Here is a 21,106-nt window from a genome sequence, read left to right on the forward strand (position 1 = left end):
TGACACAATTTTGTCGACTACAAGGTTGTGAAGTTACTTTCCTGTGTTTTCGTCTAAAAACTTCTTTGTCTTATGTTTTTACATTTAGAATGACAGTCTACTTGGTTTTTTCGCTGGTTTGTTTGGCTGCTTGACTTGCAGGAGCTTAGCTCCTGGACCAGGGATTGAAGCCAGGCCCTTGGCAATGAAAGCTCAGAGTCCCAATCACTGAACTGCTAGGGAATTCCCTGCAGTCTGCTTGGAATTGATTTTTATATATGGTGTAAGATAGTGGCCCCAACTTTTTTTGGCACCAGGGACCACTGTCATGGAGGAGAGTTTTTACATGGAACGTGGTGGTAGCGGGAGGGAATGGTTTTGGGATGATTCAAGAGCCCTGCATTTGTTGTGTACTTTATTTCTATTATTATTACATCAACTCCACATCAGATCGTATAGGCATTAAATCCCAGAGGTTGGGGATCTTGGGTGTAAGGTAGAGGTGATGGTGGATTAATAGGTTATTTATTTAATTTTCATATATGAACATAAAATTGCACCATCACAATTTATTAAAAAGACCAGCTTTCCCCCACTGCACTAGAGTGTCACGTTTGTTATAAATCAAGTAGTTTTATGTGTATCTCTCTATTATAAGTGCTGTTGAATAGAACTTTCTGCCATGATGGAAATGTTAGTATATGTACTGTTCAATTTAATAGCTGGCTGCTGAGATGTTGAAATGTGGCAAGTGCTCAAAAGGACTGAATTTTTTATTTTAACTAATTTTAATTTATTTAAGTAGCTACATATGTTTAGTGGCTACCATATGGGACCGTGTAGGTATAGATTCTTTTTTTCTGTTTGAACGATTGCCAATCTTTGTGACAGTACCATACTTCTTAATTACTATAACTTTATAATAGATATTTTAGTATAAGTTTTTCAACCCTATTCTTTTTTCAAAATTGCTTTTTCTATTGTTGACTCTCTGCATTGCCCTTAAATTCTACAACTCATTATTCAGTTTTCACAAAAAAGTTGCTAGGATTGTGAATAGGATTGTTTTGCATATACAGGTCAGTTTGGGGAGAATTGATATCTTTACAATAGGGAGTATTTTAATCCATGAATGTGAATTATTCTTCCATTTCTTTGGTTGTTCTACTTTTACTTTCACCTCAATTATTATATCATCTTGCCCTTATTTAATTTCTGTTTCAATAAAGTATTTTGAGTTCTTTTGTTTGTTGTTGTGCTATTATTTTTTGGCTACACCATGCATGGCTTCTGGGATTTTAGTTTCCAAGTGAGGGGTCAAACTTCATGACAGTGAGAGCAGGGAGTCCTAACCACTGGGCTGTCAGGGAATTCCCTTGATAAAATTTTATAGTTTTCAGTATATAATTTTTCACATATAATTAAATTTATTCGTAGGTATTTAATATTTTTGGTGCTGCTATAAATTATCTTTTCCCCCTAGGTATTTAATATTTTTGGTGCTATTATAAGTTGTCTTTCTCTTCCCCTTGCTGTTTTTGTTTTTTCTTTACTCGGCTCTCCAAAATTTGACTATGATGTGCCTAAGTGTGGTTTTCTTTGCATTTATGCTTCTTAATCTGTGGACTGATGTCATTCATTAGCTCTGCATAATCCTCAGTTGTTATCTCTTCAACTACTATTTTTGCTCCTTCTTAATATTCCTTGAAAGTGAAAAGTGAAAGTGAAGTCACTCAGTTGTGTCTGACTCTTTGTGACCCCGTGGACTGTAGCCTACCAGGGTCCTCTGTCCATGGGATTTTCCAGGCAGGAATACTGGAGTAGGTTGCCATTTCCTTCTCCATGCCGCCAGTTATATCCATTGGACCTTTCTCAGTGTCTCACATATCCTTTATTGCATTTTTTGTATTTTCTTAACTTTAAATTTCTCTGCTTCAGTTGGATATTTTTGTTAGCCATAGTTTTGTTAACTTTTGTTATGTTTCACTGTTAAGTTAATCTACTGCTTTCTCTTAAGAAAGAGACATCACTCAAAGTACTGGCAACCAAAACCCATGCAATATGTCTAAAACAAGGAAACTGAATTTACTACTTGCTTGGGCTACAGTCCACGGGGTCGCAAAGAGTCATACACGACTAAGCGATTTAACTTACTTACTTACTTAAGCAAGGAAGACTTAGACTTCTTAGACTTCTTGTGCTTCTTAGACTGGCTCTCTAAACAAAGCGGAAAGTTGGTATTGTGTCTGGTTTGGGGGAAGTCTGTGGACTTTTAAAAAGCAGGATTATTTAAGAACTTGCTGAATTTCAGAGTGTAGTTTATAGAGATTAGCTGACTAATGTCAAAGAACAGTCAGTCCTTTCCAGTCTTGAAATTGAAGAATAGGAGCATTTTGTTTTCTGTTCCTAATGTCAGATAGTTTATCCAATTTCCGTCTGCCTGGTATGTTGTTGGTATCCCTTTTCTTGCCATGTTTTAATTCCATCTCTTATTTCTGAAAATATCTAGAACAGACTTACATTATCTGAAGTCCTTTGAAGGCTCATCTTCCCTTTCATTGTTATTGTTGTTCATGATAGCTTATTTCTCAACTGTATTTGCTAATTGAAATTTTTTTTTTTTTAATAATCAGGTAATCTTAATTTCTGGGAATTTTAAGAAACCTAAATAGTGGGTAAATTCTTTTAGGGAGAATTGACAAAACTAACTGTTTGGTTTAGCGTTTTCCAGGTTACATGGGCAGTATCTGATTCATTTTTATGTAGGCTGATGATTATAAGTTTTGATCATTGATTTTCTCCCCATGCCAAGCCTTACATCTCCTTAATGGCTTTAACATTATTTAAGTATAGTTAAATTTAATTAAATGCACAGGTTTTAAATATACAGTTCAGTGGATTCTGCTGTATGTATACCTCTGTGTTTTCAGACATGTCAGTCAGCATATAAAATAATTCCATTTCCCAGAATAGGCTGCTTTTTAGTCAACACCTTCCCCCTGAGTTAGATAACCAGAGATCTGACTGCTGTCACCAGAATGTACTTTTTTATTGTTACCTGATGCTTAGTTTTTTTAACTTTTTATTTTGAAGTAATTTTAACTTACAGAAAAGTTATCAAAAGTATAGAAATAGCTTTCATATACCTTTTACCTAGTTTAATTATAAACATTTTCCACTTAAGTTTTACTTTTTTAGTTCTCTCTCCTTTTCCTCTCTCTCTCTACATACATGGGTTTATTTTTTTTTCTGAATCAGTTGAGAGTAGGTTATATATATCATGATCCTTTAACCTGGAATATTTCAGTGTAGTATGTATTTTTTAAGAGCACAGATATTCTCTAACATAACCACAGTATATTTATCAAATTCAGGAAATTTAACTTCTGTATAATTCTTTAATCTACATGGGGAAGTATGCATGCATGCGTGCGTAGTCATTCAGTTGTGTCTAACTCTTTGCAACCCTTTGGTCTGTAGCCCTCCAGGCTCCTCTGTCCATTGGATTTTTCAGGCAAGAATACTGGAATGAGTTACCATGCCCTCCTGCAGGGGATCTTCCTGACCCAGTGATTGAACCTGCATTTCCTGTGTCCACTGCATTGCAGGCAGATTCTTTACCTGCTAAGCCATTTGGGGAAGCCCTTAATCTACACATCAGTTATCACTGGTACTAGTAATATCCTTATAGCATTTTTTTCTTTTAGCACAAGATCCAGGCCCAGATCAATTTTTGCATTTAATGATATCTCTTTCCTTTAATGTAGGACATTTCCACAGCCTTTCGTGACACTAGTGTTTTGTTTTGGTTTTTTAACAATATGCATGCTAAGTCGCTTGAGTCGTGTCCGACTCTGTGTGACTGTGTGGACTGTGGCCTGCCAGGCTCCTATGTCCATGGGATTCTCCAGGCAAGAATACTGGAATGGGTTGCCATCCCCTCCTCCAGGGGATCTTCCTGACCCAGGGATCAAACCGGCGTCTGTTACATCTCCTGCGTTGACAGGCAGATTCTTTACCACTAGTGTTACCTGGGAAGCCCCTTTTAAGAATATAGGGCTGTTTATTTTATAGAATGTCTCAATTTCTTTTAATGTTTTCTCATGACAGGATTTAGATTAGTCCTTTTTGGATTAGTATATGAGATCCAGGTCCTGTCCTTGCCAGGGTATTGCTTTTGTAGACACACTGTATCTGTCAGCCCCTCACTGGTAGTATTAATTTTCATTGCTAGTCAAAGTGTCGTAGTTTCTCTATATATAATTATTATTTTCCCCTCTCTCAGTTGTTGCCTATTTAGCAAACAGCTAACAAGAAATGTTAAGACATACAAATATATTTCTCCTTATTCATTTTTTCCTCTTGGATTTAGCATCCATAGATAATTATTGCTCAAAATAATTTTTGCCATGTGGTTGTTAAAATGTTGATTTATCGACTGGCGCTCGGCACTAAGGAAGAGCCCTGCCTCTGCCCAACAATTTCTTTCTCTCTGTCTCTGCTCTATTCATCCCTCCTCAAAATGGGACCATGGAATACTATATACATTGAATGGGTTCTAATCCCTTTTGGTACCATAGCTTACATTTCTGTCTTTTGGAACTTATTTTGAGTGGAATACAGTTTATATGTATCTGACTTCTCTTGTTCAACATGTTTTTGAGATTCATGTACATTCTTTTGATCTATGAGTGTTAGGTATTTATTAACTTAATGATGGACATTTGTGTTGATTCTAATTTAGGATTCTTATAATAAAGATGGTATTAACATTCCTACAAGTCCTTTTTTGGACATGCTTTCAATTCTCTTGGGGGGTTTTAGGGTAGGTGTCTAACTTTGTAAGAAAACTGCCAAACTGCTCAACTTTTTTCCCAACCCATCAGCAATATATGAGAGTTCTCTATGCTTGAAGTCTTTGCTAACATTTGATGTTGTCAGCTTATATCATTTTAGCTACTCACAATTAATAGATCTTCAAGAAGCAGCTTATTGTATTTTAATTTGTGTCTTCCTAACGGCTAATAAGGGACAACAGAGGATGAGATGGCTGGATGGCATCACCAACTCAATGGACATGAGTTTGAGTAAACTCCGGGAGTTGGTGATGGACAGGGAGGCCTGGCATGCTGCGATTCATGGGGTCGAGAAGAGTCGGACACGACTGAGTGACTGAACTGAACTGAACTGAATGGCTAATGATGTTGATATCTTTCCCTGTGCTTATTTGCTGTCTGTCTCTCTACATGAGATAGATATATCTTATACTGATGCTTTACCTGTGTTTTCTTTTTATCACTGATTTGAAGGAGTTCTTTTCCTATTCTGAATAAATGACCTTTGTCACATATGTGAGTTATGAATATTTTCACCTAGTCTGTACCTTGCCTTTTATTTTACTTTTTGGCTGTGCCGCACAGCATGTGGAGTCTTAGTTCCCCAACCAAGAATCTAAGCCATGCCCCCTGCAGTGGAAGCGTGGAGTCTTAACCACTGGACCTCCAGAAAAGTCCTCTACCCATGCCTTTTAATTTTGTTCATGATATCCCTTGATAAATAGAAATTTTTAATTTTAATAAAATCCAATTTATCCAGTTCTTATACTGTAGTGGTTTTTTAAAATTCATTTTTATTGGAATATAATTGATTTACAGTGTTGTGTTTCTGCTGTAGTGCAAAGTGATTCAGGTGTGTATATATGTGTGTGTGTGTGTGTGTGTGTGTGTGTGTGTTAGTTGCTTGGTTGTGTCTGACTCTGCAACCTCATGGATTGTAGCCCACCAGGTTCCTCTGTCCATGGAATTTTTCAGGCAAGATGACTGGAGTGGGTAGCCATTCCCTTCGCTAGGGGTTCACAATCCATGGATCAAACCCAGTTTCCTTCATTGCAGGCAGATTCTTTATCATCTGAGCCACCATAGGAGACCATATCTGTGGGGTAAGAAAAGACTTACTGCTGACAACATAAAAAGCACTACGATAAATCGACCTGCAGACAGGGCACTCTCCTCAGTACACTGTAATGCCCTATGTGGGAAAAGAGTCTAAAAAGAGTGGATATATATATTACATATTGAAAAAGTAGAGTTCCCTGGGCTATACAATAGTTTATTGTAGTGTTTTTTATGTTGTCAGCAGTAAGTCTTTTCTCACCCCAAGATCACAGATATGGTCTCCTGTGTTTTGTATTGAAAGCTTTATAGTTTTAACTTTTGTGTTTTGATACATTTTTCACCTCAGATTAATTTTTTTTATATGGGGTGAGATGAGAGTTCTAGGTTCAGATTTCTTTCACTCTGATATCCGGTTATTCAGCACCATTTGTAGAAAAGTCTCTATATATTCTTTTCCGTAAATTACCTTTGTGCCCTTGTGGCAAAGCAGTTGACCAAACATGTATAAATCTACTTCCCATTAGTTTCCTTTTGCTTGTAACTCTCTTTCTATTGTCAGTCCTTTCCCATTTTCACTTACGTTGTAGCTTTCTTAGGCTCACCTTTTGTTTAGGATCCTCACTTCCACTGTTCACTTTGTATATATCTATTGCTCTGCTTGACTGGTAAGTCTTCAGGTTCCCTGTTGGTGGTGTCTGCAGGCTCCTTCAATGTGGCCTATAGCCTTATCACTAACTTGTTACTCTGGGTTTGACTTTCTGTCTTGTTTCTGGTCATTGTAAAGTTTTTTTACTTTTCTTCAGGCCAGCTCTACATTTTATAATAAAATATAGTATTTAATTATTATAGTTCAGTTCAGTCGCTCAGTCGTGTCCAACTCTTTGCCACCCCATGGACTGCAGCACTCCAGGCTTCCCTGTCCATCACCAACTCCCAGAGCTTGCTCAAACTCAAGTCGATCGAGTTGGTGATGCCATCCAGCCATCTCCTTCTCTGTCGTCTGCTTCTCCTCCTGCCTTCAATCTTTTCCAGCATCAGGGTCTTTTCCAGTGGGTCAGTTCTTCACATCAGGTGGCCAAAGTATTGGAGTTTCAGCTTCAGCATCAGTCCTTCAAATGAATATTCAGGACTGATTTCCTTTAGGATGGACTGGTTTGATCTCCTTGCAGTCCAAGGGACTCTCAAGAGTTTTCTCCAACACCACAATTCAAAAGCATCAATTCTTCTGCACTCAGCTTTCTTTATAGTCCAACTCTCACATCCATACATGACTACTGGAAAAATCATAGCTTTGACTAGATGGACCTTTGTTGACAAAGTAATGTCTCTGCTTTTTAATATGCTGTCTAGGTTGGTTCTGGCTTTTCTTCCAAGGAACAAGTGTCTTTTAATTTCATGGCTGCAGTCACCATCTGCAGTGATTTTGGAGCCCCCAAAAATAGTCTCACTGTTTCCATTGTTTCCCCATGTATTTTCCATGAAGTGATGGGACTGGATGCCATGATTTTAGTTTTCTGAATGTTGAGGTTTTTTTGGGTTTTTTTTTTAATGTTGAGTTTTAAGCCAGCTTTTTCACTTGCCTCTTTCACATTCATCAAGAGGCTCTTTAGTTCGTCTTCACTTTCTGCTGTAAGGGTGGTGTCATCTGCAAATCTGAGATTATTGATACTTCTCCCTGCAATCCTGATTCCAGCTTGTGCTTCTTTCAGCCTGGCATTTCTCATGATGTACTCTGCATTACTATTTTTAGGTGTTTGAAAAGGAAAGGGTTTTTAGAATATCTAAACCATCATAGTACTGGGAGCATAAATCTTAATCTTACTGTTAAATCTTCATTTGGGATTATACTCCTTATCATTATAAAATACCTGTATTATCAAATTAGTTAATGCTTTCATTTTATACTCTAAATTTAATCCTGTGTAATATCCCAACAACTATTTCTTTAATTTTAACTAAAATTTAAAAAAACTTTATTGAAGTATAGTTCATTTAAAATGTTGTATTAATTTCTGCTGTGTGTGTGTGTATGTGCCAAGTCACTGTAGTCCTGTCCAACTGTTTGCAACCCCTTGGATTGTAACTGGCCAGGCTCCTCTGTCCATGAAATTCTCCAGGCAAGAAAACTGGAGTGGGTTACCATTCCCTTCTCCAGGGGATCTTCCCAACCCAGGGATGACATCCGTGTCTTCTGTGTCTCCTGCATTGCAGGCGGATTCCTTACCTCTGAGCCACCGAAGAAACTCTATTTCTTTCGGACCATACTTTTTTTTTTTCCTTAGCATACTTTTAACTATCTTTCTCTTTTCACCATTTTTTGAGACACTTCTTTAGATGTATTTTGAAGTCTTAGATTTCACTTTGTGAATCAGTTGTCTTTTCTCTTAAGAATTATTAAGGTCACTTTCATTCATTGACTTTAGGGCTATGTTTGGTCTTAATTCTGCCATCATAGTATTTGTTACTGTTTCTGTTCCTAAAAATATGTTATTATACAATCTTTGTGTGAGCCAATAAACATGAGATTAACATTTTCTTCCTGTTTAGAATGAGTTTTTAGTAATTCAAAAGGTATAGAGTTTGAATTCACTGGTACTATTTATAACTATAGTTTATATTACTTGGATCTCTATTTTATTAGCCAACATTTTCTAATTCCCAGTGTAGTGATAGTTGGTGTAGTTCATTTTTCTCCCTTTCTACCTTCTTTCTCAGCATATCATAGTAATTGGTTATTTTTCTTGATGTCACCTTTGTATTTTTGAAAATACTTATAATTTATTCCTACTATATACTTAGATTATTTTCCTTTCCAATTTTAAATGAGGTTTGCCTTTTTCCTCTCTTACCTCTTGATAAATATGTAATTTCTGTGTTGTTGTTGTCTATAGCTGTTACTTTCTCTTCTGTATGCAGATTATTAAAATACTAAGTGATTTCATTACTTCCCTTCAGTCCATTTTGTTTCTGTATAGTATTCTTTGGCTGAAGTTAACTTTTTAAAATATTTTAGAAGAGCTAATGGGAAACCAGTTTCCTAGGTTCTTACATTTTAAAACTGTCTTTACACAGAGTTTATCCTAAATGACAAATTGGCTGGGTAAGAAATTCCTCAGTCTCACTTTCTTTTCTGGCTGATGTTTTAGGCTGTTCACTGTTTGCTGTAGAGGTTCTGAGGGCTGCCTGGGTTTTTTTTCTCCTTAGAGATGATTGATTTTTTTTTGGTCTCACTACCCTTTTGGCAGTCTAGTATTGGAATATGTCTTAGTGTTGATGCGTCCATGTCGCTTTCCTGGATGTGCTATATTATTTTAATCTCTGGTTTACATTTTTCTTTCATTTCTGGAAAATTTACTTGAATTATATGGAGAACAGTTTTTCAGTTCTTTCTTTTTTTTTAATTCTTTTAAACCACCAGGTATGCTTGTGTTTGTTGATTCATCTTGGCTTATCATCTCTATCATTTGTATTTTCTGTCATTTTCTTTCATAATTTATTTTTTTCTCTAAAAACCTTTTTGGTCTGTTCATTCCCTTTGAAAATTTTCTTTCAATCGTGTCCTGTGTGTACTTTTTTTTTTTAGCAGTGCCTGTTTTTTCTTCTGCTTCCATTTGGTCTTCATTTCAGTGGTGTTTATTTTTTCGTTTACTTCTCTGACCTGTCAATTCATCCTTAATTTCTTTTTTCTTTTTGCTATAGCTTCGTCAAGTTTCTGTATCTCTGCTTTATTTGTCTTGTGTTATAGAGGTAATTAAAATGTAAGTATGTAGCTAACTGTTTAACTATGATTTTCATCTGCTTCATGGGTGGTGTTTTTCTTGTGTGTTTTTTCTTTTGATATCTATTTTTCTTTCCTTCTTTATATTTATAACATTGATTTAAAAAAATAATAATTATTCATCATTCAATGAGGAAAATTTTTCCTAACCCTACTATTTGCAAAAGATCACCTCAGAGAGGCTTAATGTTGTAAACTAACACTATTCTCTTTATGACACTATTTGTTCAAAAAATATTATTTTATTTTTATTAAAGTATGGTTGATTTACAATATTGTGTTTTAGGTGCACAGCATAATGATCTAGTGTATTTGCAGATTGTGTTCCATTATAAGTTATTACAAGATAATCAGTATAATTCCCTGTGCTATACAGTATATCTTTGTTGCTTAGCTCATTAATATATAGTAGTTTTTATCTATTAATCTCATCCCCCTAATTTGTCCCTTTCAACCTGTCTCTCTCCCCTTTGGTCCCTTTCAACCTGTCTCTCTCCCCTTTGGTCACTACAGATTTGTTTTCCACACATTGATGTTTATGAGTCCATTTTGTATATACTGTACATTCATTTGTATTTTTTTTTAACATTTAAGTAATATTATGTAGCATTTGTCTTTCTTTTTTGGCTTATTTCAGTGAGCATAATATTCTCCAGGTCCATCCATATTGCTGCAAATGGTAGTATTTCATCCTTCTCCATGGCTGAGTGATACCCCGTTGCATGAGTGTGTGTGTGTGTGTGTGTGTAATGTATCACATCTTCTGTTTTTTCATTTTCTGGCTGCCCTGGGACTTTGTTGCTGCATGTGGACTTCCTCTAGCTGCAGCAAGCACGTGGGGGCTACTCTTCAGTTTCGGCGCACAGGCGTCTCACTGCAGTGGCCTCTCTCGCTGTGGCGCGCAGGCTCCAGAGTGCAGGCTTCAGTAGTTGTCACACCTGGGCTCAGTAGTTGTGGCTTACAGGCTTAGCTGCTTCACGGCACGTGGGATTGTCCCACAAGGGTTCAGGTCCACGTCCCCTGCACTGACAGGTGGATTTTTAACCACTGGACCTACAGGGAAGTTCCATGCATCATATTTTCTTAATCTGGTTGTCTACTGATGGGCACTTGAGTTGCTTCTGTGTCTTTGGCTATTGTAAATATTGCTGCTATGATCATTGGGGTACATGTATCTTTTCTGTAGAATTTATGGATCATATGGTAGTTCTATTTTTAGTTTTTTTAAGGCACCTCCATACTGTTTTCCATAGTGACATGGTTACATTCCCACCAACAGTATACGAGGCTTCCCTTTTCTCCACATTCCTCTCCATTTGTTTCTTGTAAACTTTTTTTATTGTTAACATTTATTAATTTATTTGACTGTGCTGAGTCTTAGTGGCGGCAGACAGGATCTTCCATCTTCTTTGTGATATGTGGGATCCTCAGCTGCAGCCTGTGAGATCGCAGCAGTAACCCGGGACTGCTGCATTGGAGTTTGGAGTCTTAGCTGCTCGACCACTGAGAAGTCCCCAATTTGTAGACTTTGTGATGATAGTCGTCAAAAAGTGTGTGTGAGGTGTGAGGTGAAGACCTCATTGTGGTTTTGATCTCTGTTTCTCTAAGCATTACTGGTGCTGAACATCTTTTCATGTGCCTGTAAACCATTTGCATGTCTTCTTTGGAAAGATGTCTATTCAAATTTTCTGCGAATTTTTTGTTTGGATTGTTTGGTTTTTTGATATTGAGTTGTATGAGCTGTTTGTATGTTTAGGATATTAACCCTCTGTCATATGCATCATTTGCAAATATTTTATCCCGTTTCGTAGGTTGTCTTTTCATTTTGTCAATGGTTTCCTTTGCCGTGCAGAAGCTTTTAAATTTAATTAGGTCCTTTTTGCTTTTTTTTGCTTTTATTTATTTTGCCTTAAAGGACTGGTCCAAGAAACTATTTCTACGATTTATGTCAAAGACTGGTTTGCCTGTTTTCTCTTTTAGGAGTTTTATGGTTTCATGTTTATGACATTACTTTTATATGTAACTTATTTCTTTTGGTTGTATTACCCGAGCAGAAGAAATCCACATAGCAGGGAAACTAATGATGCAGAGATTCTCAGTCTTCTCCTAGCTTCTCTCTACTTCTCCCATTTGGGGTTTCATCATTGAGCCTCGCAACACCTGCTTCTCCTTCCAGCCAGACTGGACCCACGGATATTCTGGCTGCCAGTCTGTCTAGCCTGTTGTGTTGATTTAAAGAAGGGATTCTTGACCTGGTAATGCAAGTGTTCTCCTTACCTTGGAAATTCATCCTACTGTTTTGTTTCCCTGAGATGTGAAGCCAGAATTTTTTTTCTAGATATACTCCTTTAGATTTTGTTGGGTACTGGTGCTAAAGAACCCACCTGCCAATACAGGAGACGTAAGAGACAGGGGTTCGATCCCTGGGTCAGGAAGATCCCTTGGAGGAGGAAATGGTAACCCACTCCAGTATTCTTGCCTGGGAAATACCATGAACAGAGGAGCCTGGAAGGCTACAGTCCTTGGGGTTGCAAAGAACCAGACACGACGAAAGAACTTAGCACAGTTATCTTTGTTTTGCCTAGTGTTCAAATTGATTAATAACCATGTGTTAAATTTTTGAATCTGTGCTCCACTGAACTCAGTGTTATATACATTGCTTAAGTAATTATTAAGTGTATTTCTGTCTGGTTAATAATGTATATACATGGTTAAAAATAATTAACAAACACATTTTTAAATTTATTTTCGTTTTGGCTGTACTAAGTCTTTGTTGCCACATGTGGGCTTCCTCTAGTTGTGGAGAGTGGGGCTGCTCTCCAGCTGTGGTGCTCCGGACTTCCTATTGTAGTGGCTTCTCTTGTTACAGAGCACAGTCTCTAGGGGGCGTGGGCTTTAGTAGTTGTGGCAGTTGCTCTCAGTTGTTGTGGTACATGGGCTTAGTTGTTTCACAGCATATGAGATCTTTCCCGGCCAGGAATCAAACCTTTGTGCCCTGCAGTGACAAGTGGATGTTTAACCACTGGACCACCAGGGAAGCCCCACAAAACTATTAGTATGTGAAAATTTGGACTTCCCTGGTGGTCAGTGGTTCGGTTCAGTTCAGTTCAGTCGCTCAGTCGTGTCCGAATCTTTGCGACCCCATGAATCGCAGCACGCCAGGCCTCCCTGTCCATCACCAACTCCCGGAGTTTACTCAAACCCATGTCCATCGAGTTGGTGATGCCATCCAATGATCTCATCCTCTGTCGTCCCCTTCTCCTCCTGCCCCCAATCCCTCCCAGCATCCAGGACTGATCTCCTTTAGGATGGACTGGTTGGATCTCCTTGCAGTCCAAGGGACTCTCAAGAGTCTTCTCCAACACCATAGTTCAAAAGCATCAATTTTTCGGTGCTGAGCTTTCTTTATAGTCCAACTCTCACATCCATACATGACCACTGGAAAAACCATAGCCTTGACCAGACGGACCTTTGTTGGCAAAGTAATGTCTCTGCTTTTTAATATGATATCTAGGTTGGTCATAACTTTCCTTCCAAGGAGTAAGCGTCTTTTAATTTCATGGCTGCAGTCACCATCTGCAGTGATTTTGGTGCCCCAAAAAATAAAGTCTGACACTGTTTCCACTGTCTCCCCATCTATCTCCCATGAAGTGATGGGACCAGATGCCCTGATCTTAGTTTTCTGAATGTTGAACTTTAAGCCAACTTTTTCACTCTCCTCTTTCACTTTCATCAAGAGGCTTTTTAGTTCCTCTTCACTTTCTGCCATAAGGGTGGTGTCATCTGCATATCTGAGGTTATTGATATTTCTCCCGGCAATCTTGATTCCAGCTTGTGCTTCTTCCAGCCCAGCGTTTCTCATGATGTACTCTGCATATAAGTTAAATAAGCAGGGTGACAATATACAGCCTTGACATACTCCTTTCCCGATTTGGAACCAGTCTGTTTTTCCATGTCCAGTTCTAACTGTTGCTTCCTGACCTGCATACAGGTTTCTCAAGAGGCAGGTCAGGTGGTCTGGTATGCCCATCTCTTTCAGAATTTTCCACAGTTTATTGTGATCCACACAGTCGAAGGCTTTGGCATAGTCAATAAAGCAGAAATAGATGTTTTTCTGGAACTCTCTTGCTTTTTCAATGATCCAGCGGATGTTGGCAATTTGATCTCTGGTTCCTCTGCCTTTTCTAAAACCAGGTTGAACACATGGTCAGTGGTTAAGATTCCACAATTTCACTGCAGAGGACATGAGTTCAATGCTATGTTGGGACTCTGTATTTTGGTCACGTGGCCAAAGATAAAGAAATTTCTAGTATATACTTGAATAGGAAGATTTGCTATAAATGTCATTTACTTATTCACATCTGATGTGATGTAAGACATCCGTCACTGACTGAATTATTAGGCTTAGTATTGTATGCCATCATTGGTACCTTCATAATTAGTTAATACTCTTTGTATAGATGGTGTTCTGAACTAAACTGCAATTCATTTCTTCCAGAAATTCTGGAGAGAAAGTTGTTTTAATTATTTGTCTGCATGGTGGAAGAGAAGACTTTGTGGTATTTAAGGCTTTTACCAAAAGTGTCAGAAATGATTTTGTAGTCATTTGTAGTCTTTAAAAGTATCACTTGACAGTGTAATTTCTTTCATTGTTTTCTTTGCTAAAGTTGAAGAACTTTTTGTTATATTACCCATTTAGATATACTGCTTTTGTAGTGTTATAATCCCTTCTTTAGCTGAATATAGATTGAATTTTTGCATCAGTGAACAAAAATATTGAAACACCTGGTGGTTTTACTATAAAAAGTTTCTTTGTTAAATTATTTTAATATCAGTGTGTATCACCATGCCTATCATCTCAACTTAATATGATAAGTAGGTGAAAGTTTGAATGAACTTTGAAGAATGGGTATAAAATGCTGAAGAAAAAAGTAACAAAAATTTACCTATTATATTCATACAACCAGAGTCATCTAATTCATGAGAATTGAAATTTTGACCTTCTAAATAGTATTAATTTGAGTTGTAGAATAACTTAATTGTTTTGCTCCCTCCGCAAGCAATGAGGGCTCTATAACAGTATCTATAGAGAAACTTGACTATGTTAAAAAGCATTATTAACCAACACAGTAGTGTAAAGCATTTATCCTTTTTTCCTTCTCAAAGGGATCTTCCCAAAACAGGGACGGAACCTGCATCTCCTTTGTCTGCTACACTGCAGGCAGATTCTTTACCACTGAGCCATCAGGGAAGCCCAATTATCTTTCAGTGAAAAATAAATACATTTTAAAAAAGCATTATTGTTGCATACATCAGCAGGTATACATTTTGCATAAGCAGAAATCAACAAATGAGACTACATTAAAGTAAAAAGCTTTTATACAGCGAAGGAAACAATCAACAAAATGAAAAAGCACCTACCAAGTGGGAATAAATTTTTACAAATCATATATCAGATGTGGGGTAGTACCCCCAAAATATTTGGAATTCATTGTTGTTTTTCAGTTGCTTAGTCACGTCCGACTCTGCAACCCATGGACTGCAGCACATCAGGCTTCCCTATCCTTCATCATCTCCTGGAGCTTGCTCAAACTCAGGTCCATTTGAGTCAGTGATGCCATCCAGCCATTTCATCCTCTGTCGTCCCCTTCTCCCCCTGCCTTCAATCTTTCCCAGCATCAGGGTCTTTTCTAATGAGTCAGCCCTTCACATGAGGTGGCCCAAGTATTGGAGCTTCAACTTCAGCATCACTCCTTTCAATGAATATTCAGGACTGATCTCCTTTAGGATTGACTAGTTGGATCTTCTTGGAGCCCAAGGGACTGTCAAGAGCCTTCTCCAACACCACAGTTCAAAAGCATCGATTCTTCACCGCTCAGCTTTCTTTATCATGCAACTCGCACATCCATACATGACTACTGGAAAAACCATTACTTTGACTAGATGGACCTTTGTTGGCAAAGTAATGTCTCTGCTTTTGAATATGCTGTCTAGGTTGGTCATAACTTTTCTTCTCAGGAGTAAGCGTCTTTTAATTTCATAGCTGTGATCACCATCTGCAGTGATTTTGGAGCCCAAGAAAATAAAGTCTGTCACCATTTCCTTTGTTTCCCCATCTATTTGCCGTGAAGTTGTGGGACCAGATGCCATGATCTTTGTTTTCTGAATGCTATTTTAAGCCAGCTTTTCCAGTCTCCTCTTTCATCAAGAGGCTCTTTAGTTCCTCTTTGCTTTCTGCTATAAGAGTGGTGTCATCTGCATATCTGAGGTTATTGATATTTCTCCCTGCAGTCTTGATTCCAGCTTGTACTTCATCCAGCCCTGCATTTCCCATGATGTACATTTATACAACTCAAAAAATAAATAATCCCATTAAACTAAAATAGTCAAAGGACCTGAATAGACATTTTTCTGAAGAAGACATACAGTTAGAGAACAGGTACCTGGAAGGATGCTCAGCATCACCAGTCATTAAGGAAATGCAAATATAAAATCTCAATAAGCCATCACTTTCTACCTTTAGGAAAACTTTTGGTAAAAAGACAATAAATAACAAGTGTTGGTGACAATATGGAGAAAAGGAAATCCTAGTCCCCTGTTCATGGGAATATAAATAGCTATAGCCATTGTGGAAAACAGTATGGAATTTCCTAAGAAAATTAAAAATAGAACTGCCATGTAATCCAGCAGTCCCACTTCTTGGTATGTATCTGAAGGAAATGAAACCACTACCTGGAACAGATATTTGTGACCCCATGTTCATTTCAACATTATTCACAGTAGCCAAGATGTATAAACAACCTAGGTATCTGTTAATAGATGAATGGGTAAAGTTGTAATAATGGGAGTTGCTGGTGAAAGGGTACAAGGTTTCAGTTGTACGATGAATAAATTCTGGAATCTAGTGTATAGCATGGTGTCTATAGTTAGCAGTACTACACTGTATGTTTGAAAGTTGCTAAGAGAGTGAATCCTAAGATTCTTTACCGTCTGAGCCACCAGGGAAGTCCCCGTGTTCTCAGCACAGATAGAAAAATAGTAACTGTATATGATGCTAGATATGTTAACTAATCTTATGGTAATCATTTCAAAATAAATGTGTATATCAGATCATCACATCATACATATGTATATGTGTATACACACACACACACACACACACACACACACACACACACACCTGGGAAGTGCAATAAGGCTGTACTACTTCATTGGTAAATTTTAGCATGAAATGGAATGTTACTCAAATGGTTCAATTTAAGAGGTTTTAATGAGGAGACTCATGGGAGTTGTGGGTAAGGTTAAAGAGCCACCAATTAGTTCAAGTCGCTAAGACAGCAATAAATTGTAAGCAGCCAGTCATGCTCACTCCCATGTCTGAGAACACAAAGGGAGAAGATAGTATTATGGGAGCTCAGTGAGCGCTGAAGCTAAGGAGGATGGGGCACAGGCAGAACCTGATGTTCTGGAGGGACCCAGTCATTTCTGGACTTTCTGTTCTAAACTTTCTAGACTTAACTGTTCCCATTATCTCCAACTGGTACCCCCATAGGCAAAACTCTGTGTGAACCCACCCATAATCAGTGCAACTTTGGACTTTGGAGAACTCCTGGAAAATCTGTATAGAATATGATATTTTGATCTCTTTTTACCTTTGCCCTCTAAAGTTCCATCTTGGGTAACTTTCATGTTACATATACGTATCCATTCATCCATCCGTCTCTCTCTCTCGTTCTGTGCATGTGCACACACACTTCACAGCACATAAAGTGAAAATTAACACTAAATTTCAAATCACTAATTAAAAGCAATGATTTATTCTCAGCGGTAAAGAATCTGCATGCAGTGCAGGAGATGTAGGAGACACAGGTCTTTGATCCCTGGATTGGAAAAATCTCCTGGAGGAGGAAACGGCAACCCATTCTTGCCTGGAGAATCCCTTGGACAGAGGAGCCTGGTGGGCAACAGTCCTTAGGATCCCTAAGAGTCACACTGCTAAGCGACTGAGCATGCACACATGCACATGATGGTTAAGAGTTTAAAACAATAAAAGAAATGTTAGTTATTGGGACTATGAAGGCTAAGTGTTTGTTGGATTTTCAGGTTCTGTCTCAATTGAGTTTTGCAACACAGTTACCCTAAGTTTTGTATTGGGTTAGCCAAAAAGTTCCTTCAGGGTTTTCTGTTATGGGAAACCAGTATTAGAAAGTTTACAGGGTGCAATACTGCACTTTATTTTATCCAAAGATTATATTATGGGAACTTACAAGTGTATTAAAAAATGGAGAGAGTATTTTAAGGAACTTACATGTAGTTATCACCCATTTTTAATAATTAGGAACATTTTGCCAGGTATTGGTTGTTCTGTTCTGCATTCTATACCTACAAACATACTTTTCTTTTTCTGGAGTATTTTAAAGAAACTATTTATATAATATCTATAAAAGATATTATATTATAATATTTTATAAGATGTTGTATTATACCCATAAACACTTCAGTTTAATTTCTAACAAATAAGGACTTAAAAAAGACGTCTTTATCACATCTGATAAGTTAAAGGTAATTAATTCCTCATTATAGATATTCCCTGACTTGAGGTGGTTAAGTTTATGATTTTCCAACTTTACGATGGTGTGAAGATTTTATCTGATTTTTGACCTTTGGTCTCTAGTCTGAGGCTAGCAGTATGCTGTACCATCCTCTCCTGCAGTGCTGGGCTCTGACTACTGCTGCTGCAGCTCCTGAGAGTGAAAGTCGCTAAGTCTGTCCCACTCATGGCGACCCCATGGACTATACATACAGTCCATGGGATTCTGCAGGCCAGAATACCGGAGTGGGTAGCCTTTCCCTTCTCCAGGGGATCTTCCCAACCCAGGGATCGAAACCAGGTCTCCCGCATTGTAGACGGATTCTTTACCAATTGAGCTATGTAGCTCCTAATCAGCCACATAATCACAGGGGTGCTCAACTGATGCACTTCCAACCATCTGTACCTATACACCCGCCTGTTTTCAGTAAGGTATTCAATAAATTGTGTGAGATAGTGAGTACTTTATCATAAATTAGGATTTGTGTTAACTGATTTTGCTGCAATAAAGGCTAATGTGTGTTCTGAACATGTTTAATTTTGTAAATTAGGTGTTTCAAATGCATTTTCAACTTAGGATGAGTTTATTGAGAGTCAATTCCAGCAATATAAATTGAGGACGATCTGTATATATATAATAATTTCCCCACTTACCATAAAATTTCTCTGTACTGTTGGCTTGTTTTGAATTATTTTCTGACACGGGCCACATACTGCATTTGGTTGGCTGTTTTATTTTTTTGAACTTTTTATTTTATGTTGGAGTACAGCCGATTAACAATGCTGTGATGGTTTCAGGTACACAGCAAAGAGACTCAGTCATACATGTACATGTGTCCATTTCTCCCCCAAACTCACTTCCCATCCAGGCCGCCACATGGTTGTTTCACTTTTAGATCAACAAATCATAGGAATATTATAGTGTTTTCATTTGTATACTTGCATTATTAACCTTTAAAATTTTTCCTTGGTTGAACTTCAGTTTATTTTTAATATAAGAAATTCTATGATGAATTTAAATATTCACCAGCACTTTGTATTTTTTTTTTATGAATCCTCAAAATAACCTGATGGAATAAAGTAATACTTTAATGGCTGCTTTTCCAGAAATTATTTCTGTAGTGCCTACTGTGATCCGGGGCATTTAATAACACTGGGGTGGAGCAAAAGCAGCATATTCTTCGGTCATAGCTGGCCTATGGTGAGTCTATTACACCCATTCTACCATTATGATAATGGGCGTATTCTTAAAATTCTTTGAAGTTGGGGATGATAATATGAAGCCCAGTTCAAAAGAGGTACTCAAAAATATTTGATTTAATTATCATGAATTACTTATTTAAATATCCATGAGTACATGAGTTATCTCTGGAAGCCTCAGCCTTTCAGAAGGAGTGTGGACAGAAAAGTAGATGGAGGTCCAGAAGAGCATACTCGACCAATGGAGGCACAGTAAGTGAGACCCCAAAATTAAGTGAACACTCCATGTGTAAGTATAGACTCAAAGGTTAGGCCTGATTAGTCTGTTGTACAGAGAGGAATAGGGAATTTTTATCAGTAACAAATCATCTTTTTTTAACTGAAAAACTAGACTTGTGAGAATAGTGACAAAATGAGAAGAATGTTACGTTGATCTGTGTTACTGTTTTGGACTTCAGTTAAAACTGGTCACTGAGTGACTGATTGATTTCAGTCTTCTCCAAGAGGAGAAACTACCAAATGAAGTGCAAAATAAAACAGCCTTTTGGTTTGCAGAAGAAAAATGCCATGGTTTCTATTTGCTCGTGAAGGCAGAGGCAGATGGCCAATTTTCTCCTGTAAGTCCTGGTGTGTGAATGGAGGGTGTGGATGGTGTATATCTGGATCCTCTTGAGTTGCATCTCAGTTCTGGATCTGTGATACCTTGCATATATATATATTCTTCCCCTTTCCCCGCCTTTCCCCCTCCCCTTTTTTTTTTTTAAGACTTCTATCTTAAAACTAGTAATGTCTGAGATTTAGTTGGTTAACTTTCTGTTTATCATGGTAACTGAACTATATAGAAACCAAACCACAGATATTGTTGAAAATAGTTCAGTATCCATTTGTTTGTAAGAGGAAATTCAGGGCTAAAGTTAGGTTGAGTTAAATATGTGTCAAGGCTGTATATTGTCACCCTGCTTATTTAACTTATATGCAGAATACATCAAACAAAATGCTGGGCTGGATGAAGCACAAACTTGGAATCAAGATTGCTGGAAAAAATATCAACATCAGATACACAGATGACACCACCCTTATGGCAGAAAGCGAAGAAGAACTGAAGAGCCTCTTGATGAAAGTGAAACAGGAAAGTGAAAAACTTGGCTTAAAACTCAACATTCAAAATTAAAAAAAATTTTTTAAACAATAATAAAAAATAAATAAATAAATACAATAAAAAATTAAATAATAAAAAATAAAAACAAAAAAACTCAACTTTCAGAAAACTAAGATCGTGGCATCCAGCCCCATCACTTCATGGCAAATAGATGGAGAAACAATGGAAACAGTGACAAACTTTTTCTTGGGCTCCAGAATCACTGTAGATGGTAACTGCTGCCATGAAATTAAAAGATGCTTGCTCCTTGGAAGAAAAGTTATGACTAACCTAGACAAAATATTAAAAAGCAGAGACATTACTTTGCCAACAAAGGTCCGTCTAGTCAAAGCTATGATTTTTTCAGTGGTCATGTATGGATGTGAGAGTTGGACTATAAAAGAAAGCTGAGCGCCGAAGAATTGATGGTTTTGAACTGTGGTGTTGGAGAAGACTCTTGAGAGTCCTTTGGACTTCAAGGAGATCCAACCAGTCCATCCTAAAGGAAATCAGTCCTGAATATTCAT

At 37.5% G+C, this 21,106-nt stretch overlaps 1 protein-coding gene and 1 long non-coding RNA gene across 6 annotated transcripts in view; both read left to right on the forward strand.

Moving 5' to 3' along the window:
- Window positions 1-21,106, forward strand: part of ZRANB3 (zinc finger RANBP2-type containing 3) — a 278,640-nt gene that overhangs the window by 28,556 nt on the left and 228,978 nt on the right. The gene's annotated exons all lie outside the window — the stretch shown is intronic.
- Window positions 325-20,411, forward strand: LOC122688541. Its single transcript, XR_006339497.1, has 3 exons — window positions 325-338; window positions 11,160-11,161; window positions 18,401-20,411. It is a non-coding gene; the product is annotated as an uncharacterized LOC122688541 (long non-coding RNA).

The sequence above is a fragment of the Cervus elaphus genome, chromosome 33 (genome assembly GCF_910594005.1).
Source record: "Cervus elaphus chromosome 33, mCerEla1.1, whole genome shotgun sequence".
In the NCBI taxonomy this organism is placed as follows: Eukaryota; Metazoa; Chordata; class Mammalia; order Artiodactyla; family Cervidae; genus Cervus; species Cervus elaphus.